Genomic DNA, 17,102 nt, shown 5'->3' with positions numbered 1-17,102 from the left:
GATTTCAATTTTACTGCTATTTGAAAAAGCAGTATTTTGTCTTTAATTCTAAAATGCTATTCTGCTTCTTTGAGTTCAATTCTATATCCATTAACCCTCAGTAAACAATACACGTTGCCCACCAACAATAAAAAGTATTAGAGCCCTTTGACTTGATACCTGTATATCAAACGTGAAGAGTACCATAACAACCTGGTCTCTTATTAGAAAAATGAGAAATCAACATAGGTAGCTTTTTGGCACTGACTAACTAAATCCCATCACTGAATGAAAGTGTCAAAGAATACCTTTTACAGGCAGTGAAAACATTTTGCCATGTTTAGCTGTCTTTACAGCTGCTGTAAAATATTACTTTTAATAACCACTGACACATTAACAGAAATACAAAAAAAAGCTTATTTTATAATTAGCTATAGTTATTGCCAGTTTTAAGGTCTTATCAAAGCATCCCTTTACTTTAGCTCACCCCTCTAAGATCATTCAGGCAGTCTCTTAATTCCAAAAATTATAAAACCTTTTTCACATTTCTCTCTATTATTCACACATATCATGTGCTTAGTGAAATCACTTGACCTGAAGATTTCTGCCTGAATCTGTTAAAAATGATCTTCTGTACTTTAGATTTTTGAACATGAAAATACAAATGCATTTTTACATGCCTGAATCCACAAATTTTACTAGCACAAAATGCATTGTCAAATTCTAACTTATATTAGAGCAAGTGAACAGGGACAGCAAAAAGGAAGCAGTTTGCTGGGAGTAAGAAGAAGAGAAGCCAGGTGCCAGATCCTGTTTCTACAAGGTGAGCAAGCCAGGGCTGGCTGTCTATGTGTTTGGCTTGCTGAGTACTTGTTTAGTGGGCTGTGTGTTTGGGCATACGCTCCAAGCAGATGAGTGATTGCTGGATGACTGCTACTTGTACAGGTTTCTTTCACTTTATGCAGTACATGCATTCCTGGAAAACGGCGCATAACTCGAATTCACATAGAGGGAACCTACTTTACAATGTAACAAATAGGGATGTTCCTAGACTTCGATTGTACTGACCCCCAGACCCATTTCTATTAATTTTACAAGACAATTTTGGTAGTCACCAACAGCAGACATTTAGAGATAAGCTAGCGGGATGCTTAGAAGCCATAATGGGGATAGCAACTACAGATTGTTGCAGATAATAAGCAAGGAGCCCAGATCCACACAGGAGACTATATTTTGGTGCGCACCATTCCTAAAACACAATGCACAAAGCAGCTGACTGTGGGCTTCCACCACACTGATCGCATAAGCGTGAATTTATCATGCACATAATGAATTTTTGGTATAAAAAGGGTCATCGTGTAAGAGTGAATTACCACATACAGAACCTGCATAAAGGAAGGGAAACCTGCATCTAACAAGCCCTAACAAGTGAGTGAAGCCAGTCCAGGCCCAGAAGGGTATATAAACGGAGACTCTTAGAGCAACCACAGAGTGAATAAACACCAAGTTTGTAAACAGTTCACAATATCAGGTAACTGAACTCTGCTCTCTGAATGGGAGCCTTTAAGGTACGGGCGGGCAAAATTTGGCCCATAGGCCAGATGCGGTTCGCCAGGAGATTTCATCCTGCTGGTGTCCACCAATTATACCCAGCCCAGCCCGTGCACCTCGCTCTCACCCTGGTGCACAGAAGGGTCCTGGCCTGGCCAGAACACAGCTTCTGGGTGGGGTTGCTGCTGCCATTGCCACAGCAGCTGGGGGACCTGCTCAGCTTCCCCAGCATCCAGCAGCTCCTTTGGGCAGCAGAGAAGAAAGTGGCAGGGGCAGGAGGAGCTACGGTGGAGGCAGGGAGGGAGCATGGGGCTGGCAGGAGTGTGAAGCCCATGCCCAGGGAGGTGGCAGGAATGTGGACCTCAGTGTGAGGGAGGATGAAGGGGCGTGGGGACCCCCCCACACCCCACTAGGGTGCACAACCCCCGCTGCAGGTGGCAGCAGCAGCAGCAGTAGGTGGGTGCCCTCAGGAAGCTCGTGGCCCGCAAAGGTACTGTTGCCCAGTGTTGCGAGGCTACGGCAGCACTGCATGTTGTGGTAAGGAGTGGAGTAAACCTGGCCCGCCTCCATCTTGCAGAGCTCCCCAAAGTGTACATGCAGCTCCTGGCACTCACTTACCACTGAGGGAAGCCCAGTGCAATGAAGCCGGCTGCCTTCCCCACCCCACTGCTATGCACGTCCTGGGACTCCACCGTAACTGGAGGGGAGCACCACTCCCTGCTTCCCATCGGAGTCCTGCGACTTGCATGGCAGGGAGCGTGGAAGGTAGCTGGCTCCATTGTGTGGGCCTTCCCCCAGTGGTGTGCGAGTGTTGGGAGCTGCATGTCTGTCACATGGAGCTCTGCAAGATAAAGAGGTGGGCTAGCCTGGCTGTTCTCCTTGCCACCAAGTGCAGCACTGGCTGAAGCCATGTGCTACCAGGTGACAGCGCTTGCGCAGGCCACGAGCGCCCAGATCACCTGCTGGTGTGTGCCACGTGGTGGGGGACAGAAATGTGTGGCGAGTTTTTACACTCCCCACCCTCTCTCCTACTCCACAAGCCCACACACCCAGCCCCACAACCCCCCACATATACATCCCCCTACAACATACCTTATGCCTCCCCCAGCCACACCCCTTCACAACCCCCCCACCATATACATGCCCCCCCAAGTTTGTGTGGGGATGGATGCAGGCTGTCCACTGAGGGCTCAGGACTCCCTGCCCTGCTGCCGTCTGCCTGGAGGCCCTGTGCAACCAGGACAATGTGCCCCCTGCCCACCTGGCAGCAGCAGTGGCATAGAGTTGTGCTGCCTACTGCTGCTGGGCAGGAAGGAGGCACACAGCCAGCGAGGGGGAAAGGAAGCAGGGTGGGGAGATCTGAGCCCGTAGACCACATTCACCCCTGCCCTGCTCGGCTTAGCTCCAGCTGCGCTGCCGGTGGAGGAGTGGGGGGCAAGAGACAGGCATATGTCCTACCTTTACGTTTGAAGAAGGTGGTCACCCTACTTTTAGTATAAGTTTTTTTTTTCTGGTTCCAAGATGGCATATCCCCCAAAACGAGTACTTCTGGGGCAAGGAGAGAGACTGCCAGTGGTAAAGGTCAGGGGTTGGGGTAGGACTTCTGGTCCCAAGATGGCTACCAGGGGGCATGGCACCTGTCAAGGGGCGGGGCTGCCCTTGTGGCCCTCAACAGCTTGCCAAAACTTGTTAAGCAGCCCTCCAGCTGAACTAATTGCTCACACCTGCTTTAAGGTAAGTTGTTTCTTTAATTAAGAGTAACTAACTTACATTTATTTAGTGTAAGTAGGTAAAACTCAGCAGTTAAACCAATACTTAAGCCACTTGTTTAACTAGAGTCTAGAGGGAAACTGGTTAGCAGGCAGAAGGGAACCTTTCAGGACCAAGGAGCAGCAAACATGCCAAGTTACAGGGGAGTTTGTTAGGGTCAGTCTTCTTGGAGAGAGGGACAGGAAGAGAAAGGCAGATTTCAGAGACCCAGAGAGATGGCTGGAGGACATTGTAATGCCAGAGCCATTGCCACACTGCCAGCTCTTCCTTTGCTTGCACCTATGAGGTGTCTGTCCAGGCAGGACTGCCACTGTCAAGGCTTCCACCCAGGTCCTGGTTTGGTGCTGTGGGGATTGTGGCTTGCAGGTTTCTTACAGTGACAGCCAGGTGGACAAGTACCTGCCATGCCTCCTGCTGGTAATCCCCCGGGAACAGGCAAGGGAGCTACAGGAAGAGGTGGTGGTGCTCTAAAGTATCCTTCACCATGAGGACTTCATCAAGTCAATGCTGGATGAAACCTCTAGGATGGTGGAGGAAAGTCTGCCAGAAGCAGCGATAGAGAAGGAAGAGGACATGGACTCCCAGGAAGGTGGAAGCTGGAAGCACGTGACAGCAAAAAGAAGTTCTCACTCCTATCTGCAGTAGTTTGCCTGCAGAACAGATATGGAGCCTGAGCAACAGAGGAGGAGGAGGAGGAGGAAGAGAAAGAGGAAGAGAACATTCAGTCAGTGTAAGAGGCCAGGCCTCCCTGAGGTTGGGTGGGTTGAGACCACTGCCACCCAGGAGGAAGCAATCAGTAGTGGTGGTTGGAGACTCCCTTTTGTGGGGGATAGAGGCATGCATCTGCCAGCCTGACTTCTTGTCTTAGGGGGTCTGCTGTTTGCCTGGAGCCTGGATCCAAGATGTCATGGAAGGATTACCGAGACCCATCCAGCCCTCTATTACCCCATGATGCTCATTCATGTGAGAACTGAAAACATTGCTAGGGGGCACCTTGAGCAGATCAAAAGTGACTATAGGGCTTTAGGTGCAAGGGTGAAATTGAGGATCCTGGGATATTCTCTTTGATCCTTCCAGTCAAGGGGAAGGGCCCAGGCAGGAATGGATGCATCCTGCAGATCAATTCATGGGTGCACAGATGGTGTCACCAGCAAGGCTTTGGCTTCTTCAACCATAGGATGTTGTTCCAAGAAAAAGGATTGCTAGGAAGAGATGGGATCCACCAGATGAAGACAGGAAAGAGCATCTTCAAAGACAGGCTTGTTAACCTAGTGAGGAAGGCTTTAAACTAGGCTCACCAGGGGTTGGAAACCAAAGCCCAGAGGTAAGTGGGGAAGTGGATGACCTGGAAGAAGTACAAGCAGGAGGGAGCAACAGGGGAGGCCTTCTCATCCTACCTGAGGATATAGGGCAACCAGGTAGATTCCTCAGGTGTCCACACATGAATGCATAGAGCCTGGGAAACGAGCAGGAAGAACTGAAAGGCCTTGCAGTCACAGAACTATGATGCGACTAGAACAGACTTAGTGGGACATCTTGCATAACTGAACTACTTTCGTGGATGGGTATAAACTGTTCAGGAATGACAGATGAAGAGGAGAGGGAGTTGTGTTTCATGTAAAAGAGCTGTATGATTGCTCAGAGCTTCAGTATAAAACTGGAGATAGGCCTCTGGAAAGTCTCTGGGTTAGGGTGAGGGGACAGCAACAAAAGGTGACATCATGGTAGGTGTCTGCTGTAGATCACCAGACCAGAAGGAGGAGGATTAGTTTCTTCAAACAGCTGGCAGAAGTTTTCAGATCACAGACCCTGGGTTCTCATGGGGCACTTCAATCACCTTGGCAACTGCTGGAAGGGCAGCGTACAGGCAACCCAGCAAGTTTTTGGAGTGCTGGGGACAACTTCCTGATGCAAATGTTTGATAGGCCAACTAGGGGCTGTACTCTTCTCAATCTGCTGCTCAGAAACAGGGAAGAATTGGTGGGGAATGTAGTAGTGGATGGGAACTTGGGCAGCAGTGACCACTAGATGATTGAGTTCAGGATCCTGAGGAAAGGAAGGAAGCAGAGTAAGGACTCTGGACTTCATAAAAGCATGCTTCAACTCACTTAGGGAACTGATGGGCAGGAGGGCTGGTTGTATTTTCATAGATTTCATAGATGTTCAGGGTCGTAAGGGACCTCAGTAGATCATTGAGTCCGACACCCTGCCCTGGGCAGGAAAGAGTGCTGGGGTCAAATGACCCCAGCCAGGTGTTTGTCCAGTCTCCTCTTAAAGTCCTCCAAGATAGGGGAGGGCACCACCACACTTGGAAGTCCATTCCAGATTCTGGTAACCCTTACCATAAAGAAGTTCTTCCTAATGTCAAGTCTAAATCTGCTCTCTGTCAGTTTGTGGCCGTTGTTTCTAGTTATTCCAAGGAATCCCCCCTGCCGACAAATTTGTAGACGGTCACCAGATCCCCTCTCAGCCTTCTCTTACAGAGGCTGAAGAGATCCAGGTCCCTCAACCTCTCCTCATAGGACCTATCCTGTAGGCCCCTAACCATACAAGTGGCCCTCCTCTGGACCCTCTCAAGATTATCCACATCCCTTTTGAAGTGCAGTGCCCAAAACTGAATGCAGTACTCCAGCTGCAGCCTTACCAATGCCGCATAGAGGGGAAGTAGACCTTAGACCTGTTTGTGATGCACCTGTTTATGCATGAAACCCTACTGAGGGTGCTGGAACTAACCATCCCAAAGCCCAAGAAGACTAGCAAGTATGTCAGATGACCAGCTTTGCTTAGCAGGGAACCCTTCAGTGAGCTAAAACACCAAAAGGAAACTTACAAAAAGTGGAAACTTGGACAGTTGCATAGGGAGGAGTATAAAACTATTGCTTCAGCATGCACTGATGAAATCAGGAAGGCCAAAGTGCAGCTAGCAGGAGATGTGAAGGGATATGAAGGGTAATAAGGGTTTCTACAACTATACGTCAGCAACAAGAGGAAGATCAGAGAAAGTGTGGGTCCCACACTGAATGGGGGAGGAAACCTAGTGATAGATGTGGAAAAGTCTGAAGCACTCAATGCATTCTTTACCTCAGTCTTCACAAGCAAGGCCAACTCCAAGACTACTGCACCTGGCAGCACAGTTGGAGGAGGTGAGCAGCTAACAGTGGCAAAAGAACAGGTTAGGGACTATTTAGAAAAGCTGGACATGTGCAAGTCCATGGGGCTGGATGTGATGCCCTGAGGGAGATGGCCAATGTGACTGCAGAGCCACTGGTCATTATCTCTGAAAATTCATGGTGACTGGAAGAGGTCCTGGCTGATTGGAAAAGGGCAAATACAGTGTCCATCTTTAAGAAAGGGAAGGAAGAGTATCTGGGGAACTACAGACTGGTCAGCATCACCTCAGTCCCTGGAAAAATCATGGAGGAGGTCCTCAAGGAATCTATTTCTAAGCACGTGGAGAAGACTGCCTTCTAGGACAAAATGAGTGGCTCTGTGGATGGGGGAGAGCAATGGATGTAACATGACCTTAAGCAAGACTTTTGATATGGTCTCCCACAACATTCCTGCAAGCAAGTTAAGGAGGTACAGCTTGGATGAATAGACTGTAAGGTGGATAGAAAACTGGCTGGATCATTGGGCTCAAAACTGTAGTAATTAATGGCTTGATGTCTAGTTGGCAGCAGGTATCAAGTGGAGTGCCCCAGGGGTTGGTCCTGGGGCTGGTTTTCTTCAATATCTTCATCAACAACCTCAAAGATGGGATGGAGTTAACTCTCAGCAAGTTTGCAGATGACACCAAGATGTGGGGAGTAGTAGACATGCTGGAGGGCATGGCTAAGATTCAGAGACCTCGATACACCGAAGGATTGGACCAAACTCAATCTCAGAATGGTTAATTAAGGACAAGTGCAAAGTCTTGCACTTAGGACAGAACAATCCTATACATGGGTACAGGTTGGGGGCCAACCAGCGAAGCAGTAGCTCTGTAGAAAGGACCTGGAGGTTACAGTGGACTATAATCTGAACATGAGCCAACTGTGTGCCCTTGGGAAGATGGCTAAAAGCATGCTGGCCTGCAGTAGTAAGAATCTTACTAGCAGAGCAAAGGAAGTGATTATTGCCCTCTATTCAGCACTGTTGAGACTACATCTGGAGTAGTGTGTCCAGTTTTGGGCCCCTCACTACAGAAAGAATGTGGACATAGTAGAGAGAGTTGAGCTGAGGGCAACAAAAATAGTTAAGAGGCTGGCCACATGACTTCTCTGAGGAAGGGCTGAGAGAACTGGGCTTATTTAGACTGGAGAAGCGAAGACTGAGGGGGGGACTTAATAATAGCCTTCAACTATCTGAAGGTGGTTGCAAAGAGGATGAAGCTGGGCTGTTCTCCATGGTGACCGATGAGAGAACAAGGAGCAATGGTCTCATGTTTGCAGCAAGGGAAGTTTAGGTTGGATACTAGGAAAAACTCTCTTGATAAGAAGGTGAGCTACCCAGAGAGGTATTAGAATCTCCATCCTTAGAGGTTAACAGCCAGCTAGATAAAGCTTTGGCTGGGAAGATCTAGTTGGGGAAGGTCTGGGTTTGAGTGGAGGGTTGGACTAAATGACCTCCCAAGGTCCCTTCCAACCCTAATTTTCTATGATTCTACATTACATCCAGATACTATGGGAACAAGTCTTAAATGACAGCTTTCCTATAATAAATGTTTTCAAACAAGATAAAAATCTATAATACAAATTGTATGAAATTAGCTAATGGCAGATCACCATCACCAAGAGCTAACTTCTATATAAATTCCGGTTATGTATACAGTTCCCATTGAAGTTAATGGAACTGGGTACAAGTTCCTGAGGGTAGAGGAAAGTGGATAATCCAGGGACCGTTAATGGAATATAAAACCTCCTTTAAATGACTACTTCATATGCAGAGCAATAACGACTGAAAGTCTTCGCTGTCCGTGTATCATATTGTACATGAGAAGTAGGCTATACTTTATTTTTGGCATTAAAAAAAAAAAAAAAAATCGCCTGCAATACAAAACAATCACCACAACTGGAACTAACTAGTATACCTGCTGGAAGCATCATAAGAGATCAGTGATCGGAAGTACAGGCATACCTTGTTTTATTGCGCTTCGCTTTATTGCGCTTTGCAGATATTGCGTTTTTTACCAATTGAAGGTTTGTGGCAACCCTGCGTCGAGCGAGTCTATCGGTGCTATTTTTCCAACAATATTTGCTCACTTCACATTTTTTAGCAATAAAGTATTTTTTAATTAAGGTATGTACATTGTTTTTTTAGACATAATGCTATTGCACACTTAATAGACTACAATATAGTGTAAACAAAACTTTTATATGCACTGGGAAACCAAAAAATTCATGTGACTCGCTTTATTGCGGTGGTCTGGAACCGAACCTGCAACATCTCCGAGGTATGCCTGTATATGTTAGTAAATTACTCCTTTTTATACCCAAGTGGTCCCCTACAGATCTGTTCTCAGTTGTGTTGGGAAAGCAAACAGAAGGCTCTAATTTTCCTGACTGTCAAACCAGCACTTTCCACAAGAAGTTCTTAAAATGTTTATTTTCAGGGTTATCAATACTTGTTAGGCCCCTGGCAGATGTTCAAACAATAGAGCAATTGGCATAGGGGCATAAAATTCCCACATCCCAAACACCATTCCTCCTGCCATGCCTGCATGTGTGGCTTTTAGACATCCTAGGGCATTGGGATCTTGGGACTGGGGAGCTTCTCCCCCATCCCAGAGTCCCTGTGCCCCAGGACATCTAAAAAAACATGGGTTCAATTCAGTTCTCTGCAACCTGGGGTTTCAAAGTGCCGTACACTGCTGGGCAAGGAAGGAAGGGCTGCTTGGCTCAAAGGTTGCCAGGTTTCCAGCAGCTGTGGCCCCTAGGCTCCCCCCTGCCAGGGAACCTTGCAACCTGATCTCTCAGCAGCTGGTTTTCCTGGGACCAGGAGTATCCTGGTGCCAACTAGGGATGTGCGAAGCAGGCAGCATTTGATTCAGATTCGGCCCAATTCAGGGGACAGTGATTCGATTAGCTGCTTCGATCCCAATTTGATTTGGCCGAATCTGAAGATTCAATTTGGATTCAGAGAATCAGCAATTCAGCCATAGACACAGCTTTGTTTTTTTCCTACATACCTTGAGATACCAAGCACAGCTCATGAACACTGAGATGGTGGGGTGGATGGAGTGTCCCACGGGAGAATGGGGCAGTCCCCTGTGCACTCGACGATGGACCTGGAAGTGGACCAAAAGTACTTCTAGTCCACTTCTGGGTCTGCCCCCGAGTGCACGGCCTCCCCCCCAGCTTGGCAATCAGTTGCGGGGGGACCCTGGGTGCCCCCACAGACCCAAGAGGCACCAGTCGCCGTAAAAGTGAATGTACATACACAATTCTGAACAGTTCTGTTAAAGGGAAAAGCTATTTTTAATTACCCTTCAATTATCTGTAGTACAAGAGATTATATTTCCAGCCATCATACAAAACTCAATCATTTTCATTCATTTAGCAGCCATGGCACAGTAGCCTTAAATGAAAGGTCACAGAGTTCTGTTCACATTAACTGCTACTGATCAGGCAATCTTTACACATTTATCAGATGACAGTGTCCATCTGGACTTTGTTTTTTATTACAGGAACATTTGCTAATAGCTATATTTGGAATCTTTCAGTTTCTATAATAAAGAATTCAAAAATAGAGATTTATAACTTTGATTCTGAAATGCTGAACTAAACACTATGTTAAGGTGCCTATTTTTACAGAAGTTGAGTTTATATAAAAGCTACAAATAAAATAAATCAGATAATCTTATTTAATATCAGAGCACAAAAAGAATTGACAAAAAGAGCACAAAAAGAAGTTGATCACATCTGTATTTTGGACATAATCATGGTCAATCATTAACTTTCAGAAAAACATGACCATTAAATAAATTGACTTATTAGTCACACTTGATGCTGGATAGCTAAGACAAGTTTCCCCAACATTTGAAGATCTTGAGGTTTGTCCCTTAAGAATTCTGTCTGGCACTCTGTATATGAATTCCACGCACAACACAAAGGTATAATCAGGAGAATTATATTGTTCTAACACAAGTTTACATACCTAGCTTTTGAGTGTTTACGTACTTGATACACTTTAAACATTTAACATCTTTCATATCATCTTACTAAAAAGGTGTGACAGTCAATATAAAAGGTTATTTCAATATTAGTTATCTACCCTTAGAGCTAAAAACATATTCACTAGCCAGTCATCAGACAGCTTCTTCCTAGAAGCGGGTAAAACCAGTCACCAATAGAATGAACCTGGAGATGTTTTCATTAGGTCCACAATTGTCAGAAAGCAACGGTGAAATTGACTAGGACTTGTTAGTTTCACTTTGTTATTATTCTAGGATATTGCTTTCTCTAATCCCTTCATCTAAAACAGACTCCAGCAACAGCAAACATCTTAATTTTTCTCTCATGGCTTTCCAAAAAACAACAGGCAGTAGGTTCCATGATAGCTTCACAGTATCTTGTAAGTTACTGTGGTATTAATATCAATCAACAAAACTGTACAGATTTTGCACTACATCATTCTGCCACTTCTGTTGGAAACTGTAGCTGCTTACAGACTTGGAAATAAACAAACAGCACTTTAAGCTCAGTGCGCTCCCGCACCAAGCACAGTGCATGCCCAGAAGAGGCACTGCGTTAGTTTGGCTCGGCTTGCCCAATGTCTGTATAGAGTGCGTGCTTCAGCAGTGCTTTTTGGTGTTTTTATTTAATAGCTGATTGACCAGCTTTAGATAAAAGCGCCAAAAAGACCTGCTGAACTGTCCAATCTGTACAGATGCTGGGGAGTCAGGTCAAACTAACACGCTTCCTCTTCCAGTAAAGCGCTGTTTTTTCGCCACTCACATCTGTCAGTGGCCGATAAGCACTAAGAAAGGTACCAAAATGACAGCCTGAGATAAGCAAAGTTCTTTCACCAATCTTTACCACTGTCTGTGTGAGAAGGGAGTCACCCCAGCTAAAAAATAAAAAGGGAGGGTTCCCAATTTAATCAAACCCACTACTAACCAAGACTGGACCTGGACTTAGCCCAGCAATCTTAAAGCTCCTCCTCCTTCACAGAAGCTAATGCAAAAGACACAAAGTTTCTTATAAAGGCTTGCGTTTTTATCACAACCGTCTGCAGAGGGGCACTGGAACTGCGCTATCAGTGCTCCCAATGACACCCGCTGGCACTCAGCGTTGAGATGTCTAGTACTTTTTGTCCATCTGAATATCAAACATATCAGTAAAGAAAAACTAACCCAAAAGATGTCAGTTAAAAATAATGCTAAAGCATGCATTGTTTTAAGAGCATTTTCTCTCATTTCATGTTTCTATTCATATGGGGGGGGGGTGGAAATCCACAGATGTACAGGTAGCACCCTGGACTAGTCTCAGATGGCCATGTCTCAAAGTCTCCATGTGAAACAACACCTAGTGCCTGAAGTGTTCTGAATAAATGCCATGAAAGTAACACACAAACACTTTCCCATCGGTACATACATGCTGAGCACCAGACATGGCTGCTGTCATCTTCTGGCAAGTTGTACTTGAAGAAAAGTGTAACTTCCCAAGAAAAGGTTTTTTTCTTCTTTAAAACCAGCTTCAACTAAGCACTTTGCTCAGCAACCGGCATCACATTTATGTACATCTTTGCCATATTTGTTTATATTTTAAATATTCTCAGCTACAGTTTGAAGGGAAAGAATTATATTTCTAAACATATAACTGAAGATCCTCTTCTACCTTTCCCTCTCTCCTTTTCTTTTGCCATCAGAGTTTATGTAGGGCCTTTCACCTACTTTTTTAAAAAATGATAATTGAGTATGAGATTTATTTTTTTTTAAGCAGGTGGTGTTGAATACTATAAACCAGAAAACATAATCAATGATCCAAATATCTTGGTGACTGAACATAAAACACTTAAAACCTAAACTGGACTCCCACTAAAATGTATTTTATACATACATACATACATACATACATAAATAAACAGGTAATCTTTTTTCCAGAACAGGAACATGAAACAGATGGATTCTTAGAGCTGACAGAATTTAGACTCCTTTCATATCTGAAGACTTGTAGTAACTGTTTTTCACAAAACATAAAAGAAAGAAATCAGAAGCAAAGAATTTTCTTTTTCTTTCTTTGAACTGACCTCTCAAGGAAGTTAAGAGGAAAGGGGAAGAGGTAGATTTTTTTTTGAGAATTCTGAATATCTGTTTAAAGGAAAGTGACATTGGCAGAAGTATGAAAACAATCTGACATCTAAAGAATTCAGCAAAAAGAAATTAGGCTTGCTGTTATTATTCATCCACCAAAATGTTCAGGGCCCCTAAAAGACCCGTGCCCACTTTTTTGCCTCATACAAATACAAGGACTTAGCATCAAACTCCATATAGCAGTGGTTCTCAAACAAGGTGCTTAGAGACCCTTTCAGGGGGTGCTGCCAGCAAAGGCACCAGATGTCTTATGCACAGCTAGACCAAGAAGGCAGCAGCCTCCCTAGTCCAACCCTGTACAGCATCTCCCAAAAATGGAGGCACACAGTCTATGTAGAATTGCCCTGCATATCTGTTTCTAGGAAAGGTGTGGGGGGGAGGGTTGAACCAGATGACCAGAAAGGACAAGAGTAGGCACTCCTGCTTGCTTTAGTTTACCAGATAACCGTAATGGAGGCAGGAACGCACATTCACAACAGCCCTTCTCAGGCTGGCTGTGCATGAGGGGCACAGAACACTTTTACCTGGTGACAGCAGAGTTGGGAAACACTCAGGTAAGCTGAGGCAGCACAATGGTGGTTCTCAATGGGAGTGCAACCAATTTCTGAAAAGGTTATGCAGGGCTGTCTTGAATCTAAAAGATTGAGAAGCACTGCCATACAGGCATGGGTATATTCCCACTTGGGCTCTACTACATGATTAAGGTCCAGGTTGGCAAGTTACTGGAAAACTTTAATAGGGCTTGAAAATTAGTGACAGGTTTATCAAGTAGTATTTTTGATATTCATGGCTACCATCATCTTCTTAAGAATTATACATTTGTATCACTTTTCAAATTCAGTACACTCTACAGCCTTGTACAAACATTGTTTGGTTTCCCCTGGGAGAGCAGCGACTCTCTCAGGAGAAACTGAGTGTAGAGATGTTCAGACTTTTTCTCCCAGAGTAAAAATGGCTGCTCCAGGACAAAAATAACCTAGAAACAACCAGGGTTAAATCTCTCCCAGGAGAGTGTCTGTACCTGTTGGGGCTTCTCTCAGAGAACAGTCATCCAGCATCCCCTCCCTCCCCCCTCAGGGAAAGGGCAGGCATGCCTACAAGACATTTACTGCGGAGTTGCCTAATTAGCTCTGCAGTAAAGTCTCAGCATCTACATGTGTGGCTCTATTAGGCCACAGTAAAATAATTAACACCGCTGTAGGATAGTACTTGTCAACACAGGTACTATCCTGTAGCTTTTTTATTTACTCCACCGCAATGCACGTGTAGACACTGGTGGGGCTGGCTGGGGCAAGAGGGTGCTTCAGTGCAGGGGCTGCTTGCCAGGTAGCCCTGCAACAAAACACCCCTGGTGCCCCAGGCAGCCCTTCCATGGCAGACTGAGCTTGGTTGGAGTAGCCCTGGGCTAAGAGGCTGACCTGAGCCCCCTGCCAGGCAGGGCTGCTCAGCATGCTCCAGTCCCTGGTGCATGTGTAAATGTGGTACCAGGACACAAACTCTGGTGCAAACTGTGCTGGAGTGTATTGAATTGAATTAATAGCACATGTAGATGCACTTAGTATGTTGCTCACTGGCCTCTGCTGCTCCAGCAAGAAGAATATCTCCCCTTTATAATCCCCACATTGTGCTGCAGTGAAACAGGCTGAACATGGACAGTCTGGGTGAGCCAATCAGGACTGCTCTATGCATTATTGTCATGTGTTGCTAGGCAGACTAAGTAAACCTGCAGAATATTCTGAGATGTGTGCCCAGGGCACACCCTGTGTGCAGTGTCACACTACAAGCTCTCCATTCTTCATGGCCTTAGTATTTGAATGTTTATACACGCAACTCTGAATAAGTTTCTCTACCAAAACAAGCCTAGGAGAATTGTTCCAAGTTATCTGATTGTGTGTACACAACCTACACTAACTCCTAAAGCAGCAACCCTGTAAGTAGGTATTATCCCTACTGGAATAGAGACAGTAAGCTCATCATGCCCAGCACTGGTTATAGCCACACTGCTCTACAGTAGGAGGCAGGGCCGTGTCACCTTACAGACCTCACTTGATTCAGAGAGGACCCATATCATATTGTAATCAAGTTTAAAAAAAGCCTAAAGTTATTTGAGTTGCATGTTTCTAATCCAGAGACTGTGAAGCTTGTTCCTATCTACACTCACTAGTCAAACTGTTATATTTACGCATTTAAAATTATCAAGTACTTCAAAGCAGCTTACCTCATTTAGGCAAAGGCGCTAAGGGAGCCTGCGCTAAACAGCATGTATTGACTGCTTGTACACATATGTATTTCTTCCCCCTCCCCCACACCTTTTCTCAATCCATGGTCTTCTCAACCAGTTTTGACTTGTAATGTCTGCTTATTGGAACATATTGGAATATGTTATTTATGTTTATTAAGCAGCTTCCATGCAAAGCTCAACATTCTAAGTAGCTTCATGGAAGATGAGTGCTTCTTTTGGAAGCTGCGTTCACCTGGGTTCAGGATTTCTGGTTTATGCAGACTGTTTCCAAGCACTAGAACAAGCAAAATATCATCAAGATTAATATTAAACACAAACACAGTCTACTAATGGATTACTGAAAATGAATTTTCGGTTTATTTTTTTGAAGTGAAGATACTTCAGGTCATCCTATGTAGAAATTTGCGAAATAATCAGTTTACATGATTGTTACCTGCACGCTAAAGTTTTGTGTGCATCTTTTCTGTATTAAGCACCCTATTTTAGTTTTGCTTAAGTTAATTTAAAAAAATCCAAACTAAACTGAAATAGGAAAGACTCATGACAAAGCAAAGGTGCCATTTAACCCATTTAATTATTTTAGACTACAGCAAGTTTGTGAGGAAACAGACTGCACTTCTGTCTTTATCCAATTTCAACTTCCTGCTTATATGCAACATACCTTGCCACAAAGTATTGCACGACTACTACAAAAGAGTTAATAGAATGTTTCCTTAAAAAAAAGTAAACCAACATTTTTGCCTGTTTTTATAACAGTTCCAAATATCCCATGCAGTGTAAAAATGGTTTGTGGGCTGAATGTGAACTGAACATCCCCAAATGTTTTAACGTAGTTAGTCTGCTGGCTTACATTTCCATATTTAACCATAATTTTTGACATTTTGTTAATGGTTACTTTACTGAATCCACCTCAGTGGCTGCTGATCTGCTTTCCTCTACTGAATTCCTACATGGTTACGTGACCTTTGTCAAATACACATCACAAAGTCAATCTACACGTACGGCCTGTTCTACTCATTCTTCCAAAATAATTACATGGTTGTACTATAGTATAGATCAAGTTCTCCAGTAAAGATAAAAATTGAAAGAGTCACTACAGGGAATATTCCACAACATTTATTTCAGACAATTATTTCAAATCAAGACAGTCAGAGAAATGGTCATGTTGTGTCAGTTTTCACAAACTAAAATGGATTAATTTCAGTACAGGTGTTCTAACATTAACATACCATTTAGAATGGTATTGAACATAGGAACAATTATGAAATAAACCCAAAGTCTTGTTTTGGGATCAGTGATGTGTGGTGCCACCTGTATTCCCCCTTTTCCAAGAAACCATATTCAGTAAAGTTTTTCTTCATGAAAACCCAAAGAAGTTTTTATTAAGTGAGAGAATAATTTTTAGATGTCCTCTCACAATAAGAAAAACTGGTCCACAGGTGTTCTACTTTCAGAACTCTTTAAGCCCATGATTTGAAGAAACAACATTTGGAAACACCTTTATAAAATTAGTATTTTCCATTCTTCTATCGTTTTTCCTCCCAGGCGACCGCAAAAGAAATCTGTTTATCTTTAGGAGTCCCATGCTTATGTCTGTTGGGAGACATCCTAAACTTCAGGGTATCCCATAATCTGTTCTCCAATGCTTGTTTCAAGCTAGGCACCACAAGCTTGGTGAACTAAGCAAGCAGGCATGGCATCCCGAAGTTAACTAGGTCAGACTTGGCAGTCACCCACGTTAGCTGTGGCATTTTAACTCAGAACTATTGCTAATGTTAAAAGTATGTAGGGATTTGAAAAGAAAAAAGTGGCAACAAATCATGGACAGCAAAGAGGGGGGAGGGGTTTCTTCCCGCCAAACTTCCTGACAAGCGCCGGGGGGGAAGGGGCTGAGGCACAGGGAAAAGCCGGCACGAAGCAGGACAGCGAAGCCGCTCGGTCCCGGCACGGACACTCGCTGGCGCAGGCCCCGGGCGGCGGCACTGAGCATATCACCTTTGGGGGTAGACCTCGGCTCGGGCGCCGGCACGAGGAGCAGCCCCCCAGAGGCAGGGGAGCGCGAGGGGCCGGGTCTGAGCCGGGGTCCGCGCAGGCCGGCACGAGGGAGCATAGCGCAGCGCCCGTGGCCCAGGGCCGGGACCCCCAGGCCCACAAGGCCCCACGAGGCCCAGCCGGGGCGGGCACTTCCCGCCTGGGAGCACAGCCCCCCCACCTCCCCTGAGGCCGGGCGCCCCTCCACCGCGGGGGTGTCCGCGCCGCCCCAAGAGC

The 17,102-nt window shown here is 45.1% G+C and overlaps 1 protein-coding gene across 1 annotated transcript in view; it reads right to left on the bottom strand.

Moving 5' to 3' along the window:
• Positions 1-17,102, bottom strand: part of SLC39A10 (solute carrier family 39 member 10) — an 83,689-nt gene that overhangs the window by 66,060 nt on the left and 527 nt on the right. The gene's annotated exons all lie outside the window — the stretch shown is intronic.

This window comes from Gavialis gangeticus, unplaced genomic scaffold (genome assembly GCF_001723915.1).
Source record: "Gavialis gangeticus isolate Ggan-Ray unplaced genomic scaffold, GavGan_comp1, whole genome shotgun sequence".
Classification (NCBI taxonomy): Eukaryota; Metazoa; Chordata; order Crocodylia; family Gavialidae; genus Gavialis; species Gavialis gangeticus.
Note: the sequence above shows the minus strand (reverse complement) of the source record. Positions and strands in the feature narration are given on the sequence as shown.